This window comes from Hypanus sabinus, chromosome 9 (genome assembly GCF_030144855.1).
Source record: "Hypanus sabinus isolate sHypSab1 chromosome 9, sHypSab1.hap1, whole genome shotgun sequence".
Classification (NCBI taxonomy): domain Eukaryota; kingdom Metazoa; phylum Chordata; class Chondrichthyes; order Myliobatiformes; family Dasyatidae; genus Hypanus; species Hypanus sabinus.
The window spans coordinates 46,446,799-46,455,761 of NC_082714.1; positions in this window are offsets into that span (position 1 = coordinate 46,446,799).

Consider the following 8,963-nt stretch of genomic DNA (forward strand, 5'->3'; position numbering starts at 1 on the left):
TAATATAATTTCATCAAGTTCTGCGGGCCGGATTATAAAGCTTAACGGGCCACATATGGCCCGCGGGCCGTAGTTTGCCCATGCCTGGTCTAGGGTATATACGAATTTGGTCCCACCAAATCCACAAAGATGGGATGTCTCGCCCACCCAAAGCCTGGTTTGTGTGAATGCGACTGTTGGAGCCCAAGATCTACATTTTGGTGGTGTGTTTTTGGGCTGATTGAGCAATCTGGCACTCTATGAGGGTGTTCCGGGAAGCTTCGATTGAAGTGTGCAGCTTCGAGGCCAAGCCACCTGGAGATGGAGAGAGAGCCCATGATTTCTCATCAATCTTGCTGATGAAAGCACGGAGGAAGATTGAAATCATCGAGGTGAGTGTGGAAGGCAAGAGTGTGTTCAGCGCTGTCTACCAGCCTCTTGCTCACTACTGCCGGAAAAAGGTGTCTGTGTGTGACAGTCTCTCTCTGCCTCAATGCTGTCAGAGGATGGTGCTGGAGTTCTTGAGCAAATTTTAATTGATGGAGCCTGTGGACTGGACTCTGTAGCTCACGTTATGATGTGTTTCTGGAACGTGGGGGCAGGGGAGGTTTGCTGTTCTCCTTGAGCAGACTCCATAGTCTTCTTTGTTTTGTGGCTGCCTGTGGGGAAGTAGGCATGTATATTTTGATAATAAATGTACTTTGAATCTTTGTATGATCATTTCCCACAGCAAATTTAGTTAACTCGATGACCAGACCAAGATGCACAGCTCAATGTCAATATTTCCTGATTCTGAAATAACATCCTTTCTTTTAGGAATATCAGCTCACTAGTCTGTGATATAGTACAAAGAAGTATACATACACTCCATAATTTAGTTCTCTATTTACTCTAGCAATAAATCGTCGCAGACAGACATCAAGCTGCACATCACTTTGTGCAAAACATCTGTGGTGCTTGCCTCCTATAACCAGTTAGCACACTTAACAAAAGTAAATGTTTTTAATGTAGCTACTAAATTGGGTATCCCAGAAAATCTTCAAGTGTGGCAATTCCTTAGTCAGGCTGTGATTAAGTACTAAGGATGTGGGAGCTAAGGTTGAAAATCTATTTCTAGAATCTCAGCCAAAATCAGATGGGAAACAGCAGGGCTTATCTCCTGGATATGCATGTAATCATAAATCTACCCTGACAATGAACATATGAATTTTCCCATATCTAAGTAAAGGACAACTATCGTGGTTAAACCAGACATATTAAACAGTGAGAGAATAAAAAATGCAGCTGGTGAGTCAGCATGTCTGCTTAGTTCACTAGTACTGACTATAATGGGATGACTCCATTGCTGCTCGTATTCATAATAGAAAATAGTACTGGTACTGCCTTTACAAAATGTATTTGCAAGTTTGAACGAAGCATCCAAGACTTTCTAGAAATAGACTTTGGAAGGAGAACAGAATATAAAATAAATCCAAGAGTCAACATAAGATTAAATTTTGGTATGGTGGGAGTGATTTTGCTAAGAAATCCTTAAACTACTGTTTGGTGTGCAATTTCATTAAGAACAAACCACATGATACTTTCCTATCCTAAAGATATAATCAATAAATTACCTTGAAGTGTAGTCATAAATCAACTAATTTATGCACAGCAGTCACACAAATAGTGAAACGATGAAATAATGATAGGTATTAATATTTATTAAGAATTACCATCTTTTTATAAAAGTGGCATTGAGTCTTCTGATTCAACCAAAGAACAACAGCTCTGACCTTGAGGTAGACTTTTACATTATGTTGTAACTTCAACCAATAACCTAGTCTCCAAAAGAAAAAGTTCCACCACTAACCAACTTAATGCTAATGCCATCAATGATTATTTGATCAATACTTTGCTTTTACAATGATAAAACACACAAATTGAAATTATTTAAGTTCTTGCTAAATGTGCCAACAAGAGGTACGACCTTGTTTAAGGATAATAGCAAGCTGGGGGGGTGGGGCAAAATTGAAAAGGGTGCTGAATACAGGACTGAATGTGTTATATTTGAATACACACATATACGGAATAAGGTAGATGACCTTGCAGCATAGTTAGAAACTGCCAAACATGACATTGTGGACATTACTAAGTTTTGGCTGAAAGAAGGTCACAGTAAAAAGCTTAACATCCAAGGACACTCCTTATGTTGGAAGGGCAGGCATGTAGGCAAAAAAGGTGGAGTGGCTCGGTTGGATAACATGAAATCAAATCCTTGATAGAAAGAAGGAACATTGACTGGAAAATGTAAAATCCCTGTGGGTAGAGCTCAGAAATTGCAATGGTTAAAAAAAACCTTGATGTGAGTTATATACAGGTCTCCAATCAGTAACCAGGATGTGGGGTACAAGTTACCTGAGGTAGAAAAGGCATGTAATAAGAGCAATGTTACGATTGTCACAGGGTATTTCAATATGCAGGTAGATTGGGAAAATCAGGTTGGTGCTGGATCCCAAGAGAGCAAATCTGTAGAATGCTTATGAGATGGCTTTTTAGAGCAGCTTGTGGTTGAGCCCATTAGGAGAAAAGCAATTCTGGATAGGGTGTTGTGTAATGAACTAGATTTAATTAGGAAATTTAAGGTAAAAGAATCTGTAGGAGGCAGTGATCTTAATATAATATAATTCACCCTGCGAGGAATAAGATAAAATCAGAAGTTTCAATATTATAGTGGGGTAAAAAGAGTTACATGAAGGAAGAACTGGCTAAAATTGAGTGAAAAGGAACACTATCAGGGATGATGGCAGAGCAGCAATGCCAAGAATTTCTGGGAGCAATTTGGAAGGTGCGGGATAGACACATCCTAAAGAAGAAGTATCCTGAAGGGAAGATGAGGCAACTGTGGTTGAAAAGGGAACTCAAAGACAGCATAAAAGCAAAAAAGAAGGGATATAATATTACAAAATTAGTGAGAAGTTGGAGGACTGGGAAATTTTTAAAAAATCAACAGACAGCAACTAAAAAAAAACAATAAGCAAAACAAAGATGAAATATAAAGTAGCCAATAACATGGCCACTGCCGGAGAATGTGCCCGTGTGTGACGGTCACTATCTCCATCTCAATTGCTGCTCCTTGTGTTCGTCTGATTTCTCTCTCTCCCTCAGTGCTGTCGGCGGATGGTGCCGGAGCAAGGTTTAATCACTGTAGATTGTAGATTAGATTGCTCTAATTTAGTTTTTATGACGTGTTCTATTCCGTTCTAGTTCTGGCTAGTCTTTTTTGTTATTACTTTTGGGTGATTTTTGTATCAGGCTGTCTGAAGACAATGAACACGGAGCTGAACTGTACTGAAATATGCCTTTTGTTTTTGAGATTCTGTGTTTTTGGTTTTTTGTTGTTGCTATTTGCATGATTTTTTTTGCTCGTGGAGGGGTAGAGTGATTTGATGTTTAATGTTTTTCTTTGAATGAATTGATTCCATGGTTTGTCTTTATTTTGTGACTGTGGGGAAGACAAATTTCAGGGTTTGATAGTTTTGTGGTCAAGTTTGCAGATGATGCAAATATAGGTAGAGGAACAGGTAGTGTTAAGGAAATGAGAGTCTGTTGAAGGACTTGGATAGATTAAGAGAATGGCCAAAGAAGTGGCAGATGGAATATAGTACAGGAAAGTGTTTGGTCATGAACATTGGTAGAAGGAATAAAGGAGTAGCCTATTTTCTAAATGGGGAAAAAATCAGAAATCAGAGGTGCAAAGGGAGTCCTAGTGCAGGATTTTCTAAAGGTTAATTTATTGGTTGAGGCAGTGTACTAAGGAAGGAAAATGCAATGTTAGCATTCATTCCGAGAGCATATAGTGCTGAGCCTTTATAAAGCATTGGTCAGACCACATTTGGAATATGGTGAGCAGTTTTGGGCCCTTTATCTAAGAAAGATTATGCTGGCATGGGAATCAGTCAAGAGGAAATTCATGAGAATAATCCAGGAATGAAAGGTTTAACATATGAGGAGTGTTTGATGGCTCAAGGCCTGTACTCACTGGAGTTTAGAAGAATGGGGGGGGGGGGGGGGGCTTCTCATTGAAACCCATTGAATATTGAAAGACTTGTGGACGTGAAGATGTTTCCTATAGTGAGTGAGTCTAGGACCAGAGGGCATAGCCTCAGAATACAGGGACATCTATTTAGAACAGAGATGAGGAGGAAATTCTTTACCCAGAGGGTGGTGAATTTGTGGAATTCATTGCCACAAACAGCCGTGGAGACAAAGTCATTGGGTATATTTAAAACAGAGGCTGATAAGTTCTTGATGAAGGTAAAATTCAAAGTAAATGCTATTATGAGAGTACATATATGATACCACATACAACCCATTTTTTGTGGGCATACTCAGCAAACCTGTAGGATAGCAACTCTAATAAGATCAATGAAAGATCAAGTACAGAAAACAACAAACTGTCCAAATGCAAAGATACATAAATAGCAATAAATAATGAGAATTGAAGTAACAAGATAAAGTGTCCTTAATGTGAGATCATTGGTTGTCGGAACATCTCAACAGATGGGAAAGTAAGTGTAGTTATCCCATTCTATTCAAGAATCTGATGAGTTTGGGTAGTGACTGTTCTTGAACCTGATGGTGTGAGTCCTGTGGCTCTTGTACCTTCTTCCTGAGGGCAGCAGCGAGAAAAGAGCATGGCCTGGGTGGTGAGGATCTCTGATGATGGTTGCTACTTTTCTATGACAGTGTTTCATGTAAATGTGCTCAATGGTTGGGAGGGTTTGCCCATGATGTACTGGGCTGAATCCACTACCTTTTGTAGGATTTTCTGTTCAAAGCCATTGGTGCCAGGCCATGCTGCAGCCGGTCAATACACTCTCCATGACACATCTATAGAGGTTTGGCAAAGTTTTTGAAGTCATGCTGAATCTCTGCAGACTCCTAAAGAAATAGAGGTGCTGCCATGCTTTCCTCACAATTACATTTATGTGCTGGGTCCAGGGCAGGTCCTCTGAAAGAGTAACTCCCAGAAATTTAAAGTTGTTAATTCCCTCCACCTCTGATTCTCCGATGAGGACTGGCTCATGGACCTCTGGTTTCCTGTCCTGAAATCTATAATCAGTTCCTTGGTCTTGCCAACATTGAGTGGGAGGTTGTTCTTAAAACACCACGTAGCCAGATTTTCAATCTTCCTCCTGTATGCCGATTCATCGCCACCTTTGATATGGCCCATAACAGTGGTGTCTCAGCAAGCTTGAATGTGGTATTGGAGCTGTGCTTAGCCAGACACTCATAGATGTAAACTGAATAGAGCAAGGGGCTAAGCACACAGCCCTGGGGAGCACCTGTGGTGATGGGTATTGTGGAGGAGATGTTGTTGCCAATCTGAATTGACTGGGATCTACAAGTCAGAAAATCCAGGATCCAATTGCACAAGGAGGTATTGAGGCTAAGATCTTGGAGTTTATTGACTAGTTTTGAGGTAATGATAGTATTAAATGCTGAGCTGTAATTGATAAAGAGCATCCTGATGTATGCACTTTTGCTGTCCAGATGTTCCAGGGTTGTGTGAAGAGCCAATGAAATGACATCAGCTGTGGACCTGTTGCTCTGATAGGCAAATTGGAGCAGATCAAGGTCACCTCTCAGACAGGAGCTGAAATGTTTCATCACCAACTTCTCATCACTGTGGATGTGATAGTCACTGAGGCAGGTCACCACGCCCTTCTTGGGCACCAGTATCACTGAAGCTTGCTTGAAGCAGGTGGGTACCACACTGCCAAAGCGGGAGTTAAAGGTATAGTGAACACACCAGCAAGTTAGTTGGTCAGCACAGGTCTCCAGTACATGGTCAAGTACCCCATATAATCCAGATCCTTTCCTTGGATTCACCCTTCTGAAGGCAGCCTGCACATCAGCTTCATATACTGAGACCAAAGGATCAACAGGAGATGTGGGGGTTTGTGATGGTTCCTCCATGTTCTGACAGTCAAAATGAGCATAGAAGGCATTGAGCTTGTCTGGAAGTGAAGCTCTGTTGTCCCCCATGATGCATGATTTAACTTTGTAGGAGGTTATGGTATTCAAACCCTGCCACAGCTGTCGAGCATCCCTCATTGATTCCAGCTTGGTTCGGAATCTTCACTTCACTCATGAGATGGTTTTCTGTAGATCATATCTGCACCTCTTGGCACTGAGCATGGGTCCATGGTGCAGAAGGGGGAAAGGGGTAAGAGGGGAGTAGTAGTCTCAATAGTCAAAGGAACAGAGAGGAGATTATGTGGACGTGAACAAGACATTTGGATGGAATGCTGCCTCCCAGGTGCCAGGATCAAGGATGTCTCGGTTCATGTCCACAGCATTTTGGAGGGGGAAGGAGCCAGATGTCTTGGTACATATTGGTACCAATGACAAAGGAAGGAAAAGTAAAGAAGTCCTGAAGAGAATTTAGAGAGCTAGGTAGAAAGCTGAAAAGTAGGACCTCCAGGGTAGTAATTTCTGGATTGGTATCTGTGCCACATGCCAGTGAGGGTAGAAACAGGATGATTTGGCAGATAAATATATGGTTGAGAAACTGGTGCAAGAGGCAGAGCTTCAGCTTACAGGGAGAAGGCCAGTGAGTGGGGCTGAGGAGGGGAAAGAAGGGTCAGTTATAACTGAATGGCAGAGCAGACTCAATGGGCCATATGGCCTAATCCTGCTCCTATCACTCATGGTCTTGTCACTTTCTTGGTTTCCTGACCTGAATGTTTCTGATCTGGCCCTCAGCAAATTTTGGATTTTATGGTTCATCCAGGGCTTCTGATTGCATTTAGTGGGGACACACTCATCTACAGCTGTTTTAATAAAGTCCGTTACAACCCTGGTGTATTCATTCAGATCTCTAGATGAGTGCTGGAACATGGTCCAGTCCACTGACTCAAATCAATCCTGTAATCGTTCCTCTGCCTCCTGTGACCACCTCTTAGTTGTCCTAATCTCTGGAGCCTTGCTTTTTAGGCTCTTCCTTAATGCAAGTAGGGGGAGAATAGCCAAGTGATCTGGTTTACCAAAATGCAGTCTGGGCAAGGAACAGTAGGCATTCCTTATCTCAGTGTAGTAGTGGTCCAGTATGTTGGGACCTCTGGTGCTGCAGGTTATATGCTGGTGATAATCGGGTAGGGTTTTCTTCAAACAGGCCTGGTTGAAGCCCGTCTATAATTTGAAATGTGTCAGGATGGGCTGTTTCTTATCTGCAGATGACATTGTGCAGTTTCATGAGTGTTTGCTTAGTCAGCGGCTGCTGGTATGTAAGCTGCAATCAGGATCACTGATGAGAATTCCTGGGATAAATAGAATGGTCTACATTACATCATTTGGTGTTCCAAGTCAGGGGAAGTGAGTTCAACATAACCGCCACAATGTGAATTGACCATAAAACTCACACCCGTGCCAAAGGTTATGGAGAATGTGTTTGATGTGGATAATAAATCAGCCATGATAGAGTCAATGGGCCAAATGGCCTAATTCTGTTCCTATGCCCACTTCTCATTGCTATTGTTCAGGGATGAGGTACAGGAGCCTGAAGGCACACAGTCCACGATTCAGCAATAGCTTCTTCCCCTCTGCCATTAGATCTCTGAATGGACATTGAACCCATGAACACTACCTCAGTACTTCTTTCTTTCTCTCTGTTTGCACTACTTATTTAACACAAAAACACACGCACACATATATATAAACATATACACTTACTGTAATTTACAATTTTTTATTATATATTGCAATGTACTGCTGCTGCATAACAAATTTCACGACATATGCTAGTGATATTAAACCTGATTATGATTCTATGTCTTATGTTCTTAGTGTAATTGGGAAAGAAAGGAACTTTACAGATAACATTTGTTGTACCTGCAAAATAATGTAATCAACTCCAAAGAACAAAATGGCCTTCATGCTAGAATAGCATTTAAATTACAGCAATTATACAAAAGAAGTTTGGTAATTGTGCAGGGGTAATTTAGTCCATTTTTTCTTTTTCATACATTTTTTCTTAAAAATGTATTCATGAACGTTGGTATTAGTAACAAGACTAATTTATCACATTGCCCCAGAGCTGTTGGTAGTGCGTCTCATGAACCATAGTTGACCACGTGTTGAATATGCACCTACAACACTGTGAGCATGAAGTTACAGAATTCTCTGTTCAGGTTTAATTAATACATTCTTCTTTTGGTGTGCTAAACATGTGCTATGTGTCATAGTAATACCACATTTTGTGATCTGGAAATAAAATCAGGGTAGGATTTTGATGATACCCCTTAAGCAATGACCTAATAGCCACAAACTACTGTAAGGCAACGGCTTTACTATTTTCAGATGTTCCGCTATGGTACAAGTTCATGACATCATCATGTTAGCAAATGATACTAGAGAATGGCAGGGAGACTAGGTGAACCAACCCTAAGAATGCATGTCTCAATGTCCCAGTGGAAATGAACATCATGTGTGGCTCTTGTGTACAAAAAATGCAATGGATTTAGTTTCTTGTTTCAAATTCCTTAGAACCAATATGCAGTTCAATGTGAATATCTGGCAACAACTAACTTATTTTGCTTCTTCAGGTTAACATCAAGATCCTCATAAGTTGTTACTACATTGAACATTGGTTCTCCATTAAATATACCAGAACGAAATAGTCCGATTTTATTCAGATGCAAGTTTTACTTTATTACCTTAACAATTCAGCTCTCAAATAAATTCAACCATATTGTCTCATTCCTTCGGAATACAGCTATTGATCATTTTTAAAAACTGAATTTTTCACATTTTCCATCTCTGTCAATCCCATATTTCCATTGTCTCAGTTTATGAACATGTTTTTTTGATTGATGAACTATTGTGTTTCATACTGAATTGTGCTCTCTGGTCTCTGGCATCATGGCAAAGCAGATATTGATGTTTTTTTCTCTCTTTGTCTGATCAAGATAAATGGAGATCCAACGCTCAGGGTTTGCATTAAC